Source organism: Coregonus lavaretus, assembly GCF_964263955.1.
Source record: "Coregonus lavaretus genome assembly, contig: HAP1_SCAFFOLD_8670, whole genome shotgun sequence".
NCBI lineage: Eukaryota > Metazoa > Chordata > Actinopteri > Salmoniformes > Salmonidae > Coregonus > Coregonus lavaretus.
In genome coordinates this window covers 1-5,192 of record NW_028161335.1, presented here as the reverse complement: position 1 = coordinate 5,192, position 5,192 = coordinate 1, and the positions used below count along the sequence as shown (strand labels likewise).

Genomic DNA, 5,192 nt, shown 5'->3' with positions numbered 1-5,192 from the left:
TTTCATTGACAAGCTTTAATATCACAAAGCAAATTTAGGTGAAAACAACCAATATAATATTTTCTTGTCCTTATTTTAGGTCAGGCTGCGGTTCATGGTCCAACAGCTGCGCTCCGGGATCAGCTGGGACGCAGAGGAGATCTGCGAGGCACGCAGCAAGATTTGCGGACCAAACCAGACGCAGGAGAAGGAGAAAGACAAAAAGGAGAAAGAGGTGAAGGAGAAGGTATTGGAGGTGCCTCGCCTCAGTAAGGAGGATGATGGGAGTAACAGGAGCGAACATTCACCTGTCTCCACCTCCACTCAACTTAGCAGCCTGTCCTCAGAGTCCTCCTCACCCGTTCCTCTCAAAAGCAGTAAACGCCACCCCGTTGTTGCACCCAATAAGCTCAATCTCCACCAAACTTTTCTTGCAGGGCCTCAAAGCTCTCCACTTCCTCCGCGCTCAGTGGCACCTCCCACAACCACAGGGCAACCCCTAGAAACCTGAGACAAAGCCCATGAAAACAACTTCAAACCCCACATGCTCTATCAGGTATCAATCTTAGAGCTGTGGCGGAGCTTTGATTGTAACAAGAAGCCTTCGAAGGAGGAGCTCCATCGTCTACAGACCCTCACCAGGCTCCACATGAAGTACATCCGTAAGTGGTTCTGCAACCAACGCTATTCGCTCGCGCTTCACCACCAGGTCAAGGCCGACCCAGAGTCAGAGGAGAACGGCCAGTCACAGCCCAATGGCCTCCTGTCGTCATCTGAAATAACCACCGCCACCACAACATGACAGCATGGACAGACCACCACCGAAGAAGAAAAGGGTCTCTCAGGCAGATGATGTCAACATCATAAGCAGGAGCTGCAATGGTAACCATGACAACCCTGCTGACACCACCCACCAGATTAGGTAAAGCTTGGAGGGGAAGGAAGAAGAGAAAGAACCACCTGAAGTACAGAAGAAGAAGAAGAAGAAGAAGAAGAAGAAGAAGAAGAAGAAGAAGAAGAAGAAGAAGGCAATGACCAGAGCTGAAGTTAAGAGATGCAAAGAGAATGGAAATTATACCCCAAAGGACAAACTGAAGGAGGAGCGGAAAGAGGTGGGGATCACAACATTCATAAACAACCCACGGAGAAGAACAAGCTTTCAAAATGGGCCCACGGCCGAAGAACAACAGCAAGACCATGGCCCAGTTGGATCTCCTGAGACACTTCTTCTTGACATGCCAGTGGCCCACCAAGGGGGACTACATGCGGCTCTAGAAGCAGACGGGCCTCTTGCGGAAAGCCCTCACCAAGTGGTTCGGAGACACCCACTACCACCTCAAGCAGGGCATGGAGTGCTGGATGAGTGGGGAGGAGCGCCTGAAAGTCCTGGCGCAGATCAGGGAGTGGCAGAGGAAACGGGAGAGGGACCAGTTGATGACTGGAGAAACAGATCCATCAGAGTCAACCATGCTGTCCTTGGGTCCCGTGACTCGTAGTGCTAATGGGGAGGCTTGTAGGGAGTAGGAGGGAGCAGGCGCTTGGAAACTTGTGAATGGCGTGAAGCAGAAGTGACCGCTGGGACAGACTTTGGGTACATCTCAATAGTGTAAAGAGGCTTCCTCTCCTTGTTTTGTTCTCTCCTTCGCAAGCACTGATCTGTCATGACCTAACAGGTGAAATAACATGTTGAAACTTGAAAGCCTATCTTAACCTTTTACCTGTTTGCGGTGACGATGGAAAAGGAAGCCATGAGTGTTGAGACACTCCCCTGCTATAATGTTACTGGACAGCCCTGGAGGTTGATACAAATGGACTGTTAGGCTACATGTTAGGAGTTGTCACGAATGAGACAGAATTCTGTTGTATGCTACAAGCTGTTGATTATGTTTATGATGAAGTTCTACAGTCTGCTGTAGTTTTAGCACTACCAACTTCCTGTTCACATAGTTATTAATTCAAATGTCAATGAATGTTTCAAGCTCTATCACAGGTTTGTGCTGGGAAGTTTCTACCTATGACATTGCATTGATGTTCCTCGTTTGATATGTTCAGCATGTAAAGAATCTCTCTTTCCTCCTGAAGTGTTCACTTGTTCACTACTCCCCACAAAATTAAAAGCATTGGATTGATGTAGGTGAAGTGTCCATATACCAGTCATTTTCGTTCAAATCCAGTGAAGTGAACAAGTGCTCACTTCGGGAGAAAGGGGAGATTATTGGGATGCAACCCTTGTTTAGACAGAACAGATGCTACCAGTTTAATATTTGATCATGTTGTTGGTAATGTTACTCAATATATTCACTACCTGACCTCATATTCTGCTTATGCAGTCTGTTTCCTTGTCTTTTGGCAGATCTTGTGTGGTCTTATCATGAGTAAGAAACTAATTAACTCAGTTATAGCCTAATTAAAGGTACAGTATCTAAAGGCTCAGATTATGTTGAGTTCTGTTGGTTCCTCAAGTGCTGGGCAGGTTTTCTCATACCCTTTTATGAATTAACAGAACTGTTTCTCCATGTTCTGCAAGTGGGTGTCTCTGATAGTGGACTGAGTGGATGTCACAACTGAAAGCATTTATTGAACACAAGATGAGACAGTGATTAGAAACTACAAAGAAAGTGACAAATAATGCATACTCAGTTTTTTTAATTAATTGCTTGCATTTGTGGATTTTCCTGGTACATTCTGAGAATTATTAGAGAAAGATACATCCTATTTTAAAACTAACCTTATAAAAAAGCTAAACAATGTGTAATTATCCTCCTGTTTGATCACAACACACAACATTGCATAACTCAATCATAAACATACACTCAAGTTGATTAATTTGGTTATTAGAGAGCGGTCAGTCCCAGTACTGCCTTAGTTCCAGCACTCTGCGGCCTCCACCCTCTGGGGCTGCCAGAACTCTGCTCCCTCGATGATCCGCTTGATCAGATCAACATGTGACCTGCCACCTGGAGGAGGGTGGAGGCCATGTGGAGGGCCTCTCTGAGAGAGAGAGAGAGAGAGAGAGAAAGAGAGAGAGAGAGAGAGAGACGGGAAGTGGGAAGTGGGAGAGAGAGAGAGAGAGAGAGAGAGAGAGAGAGAGAGAGAGAGAGAGAGAGAGAGAGAGAGAGAGAGAGAGAGAGAGAGAGAGAGAGAGAGAGAGAGAGAGAGAGAGAGAGAGAGACAGGAAGTGGGAGAGAGAGAGAGAGAGAGAGAGAGAGATGGGAAGTGGGAGAGAGAGAGAGGGGGGGGAGAGAGAGAGTGATTGACGGGAAGTTTGTGAGAGAGAGAGAGAGAGAGAGAGAGAGAGAGAGAGAGAGAGAGAGAGAGAGAGAGAGAGAGAGAGAGAGAGAGAGAGAGAGAGAGAGAGAGAGAGAGTAAGTGAGAGAGAGAATTACCAATGTTGCAGATACATCCCACCAGGCTGGAGACGTCCTCCCATCCCCTTCCTCTCCACTTACCTGAGGACTTTTTTGGGCCCCAGACATTTGAAGTCAGCGCTGACGGAGTACCGGCCTGAGAAGGTGCCCTTCACGTTCAAGGAGCCAAACACGTCCCTGTCACATGGATGCTATTACACATGCTACACACAGACACGCACACAAACACACACACACAAACACACACACACACACAATACTGTAACCATTGATAGTAAGAATTTGTAATTTGAGAAACATAAACCTAGGATGAGTGTTTGGTTGCCCAAATCAAAACCTTTTTTTACATGACACTTTCAAAACAATCCCTTATCTAAGAGTCTTATTTACGTTTTGATATTTTAGACATATTTGGCATTTCTTTCTGTAAATTACCATTTCTTTGTTAATAAGTGAACCGAGGATTGTTGTGGTACTTCAGGATGTACTTTTGTGTCATCTTGCTAAATCATTCCCATTCAGCTCTGCAGGCCTTGAGTACAGGGTTCTTCTCTCAGTCCATTATTATCCACCAAGTCCTAGCATTTCACTGAAGCACTCTCTCTCACTCTCTCTCTCTTTCTCTCTCTACCTCTCAATCCCATCTTTTCCTAACACTTCTATGCACATCACCGCCATGCTATTTGAAAGCAATATGCAATAAATAAATATACAGTATTTCACTGTATGAAGTATTAACTATATCAAGATTACAGGTCAAGTTTATCCCAAATTGAAACCATCAGTTTGTATTATTTTAGATAGATTCAATAGATGAAAACATTCATTATAATGAGAAATATTGCAGATTTTTATGTTAAGATATTTCTGGTTATTTAACTTCATCCTTTTCAAACTCACATAAATAAATATATATTGCACTTTAATGATTTGCAAAAGTTTTAGATTATATAATATTCTAGTATTTTTTTCCCATAGCTACTAAGTTTTTCTGTTATTCTCATGCGAACCAAATATTAAAGCTAGGATGTAATAGATACAGAGTGAAACTACTGACAAACAGCTGTTTCATGTACTGTACAGCAACAGTAGAAACTCAGTCAGTCAAATTGTTGAGGGGAAACTTAAAGTAGGCTAAAGAGGTGAGGGAGACAGGACAGCTTTGAGTGTTACCTTGACTTACTGTTGATTTCACACTTTTCTCAATGGCTTAGAGACTATATAAAATGTCCATGCAATCAGAATTTCACATTATTGTACTTGACTGTGTATTCAGTTACTTTGCGAGAATGTTGTCTCTGTTTATGCATTATTATGTACTTGTAACTGACTAGTTTTCACTATGACGGTATATTTACTTTACGTCAAAGTGTTTTGGAGGATAATTCCATTCTATATCTCTGGTTTTTGTCAAACGTGTTATGCAGGTCTTAAGACACTTTTTTTTCCAGTCTTGTCACTTCTGACCAATAAAGAGCATTCCATATGATTTATGTTTTAGAGTTAATTGTTTATTTTTCATTTTAACATTGAATCTCAACATGACAATTAAAGAACCACACATTTATACAAAATACAGTACAGATATTAATTGTACTGCTTGTTAAAATGTCAAATTGTTATGAAAATCAGAACATGCCTTTAAAAAAATTTAACTAGGCAAGTCAGTTAAGAACAAATTCTTATTTACAATAACGGCCTACCTCAGCCCCTCACAAGGAAAAAACAAGAAAAATTTGCTCACAATTATTTGTTAACACTAGCCAGGATCCAAACTTCTACATGGAACCCAAAAGTGTTCTACCTACAACCAAAAATGGTTCTTCAAAGGGTTCTCCTATGGGG

General features: G+C 42.5%; 1 long non-coding RNA gene across 1 annotated transcript; it reads right to left on the bottom strand.

Annotated features, from left to right (window-relative positions):
• Positions 1 to 2,539: 2,539 nt before the first annotated feature.
• LOC311120805 lies at positions 2,540 to 3,561 on the bottom strand. The gene is made up of 2 exons (XR_014612187.1): positions 3,429 to 3,561; positions 2,540 to 2,970 (listed from the first exon to the last, which is right to left on the bottom strand). It is a non-coding gene; the product is annotated as an uncharacterized lncRNA (long non-coding RNA).
• Positions 3,562 to 5,192: the final 1,631 nt, after the last annotated feature.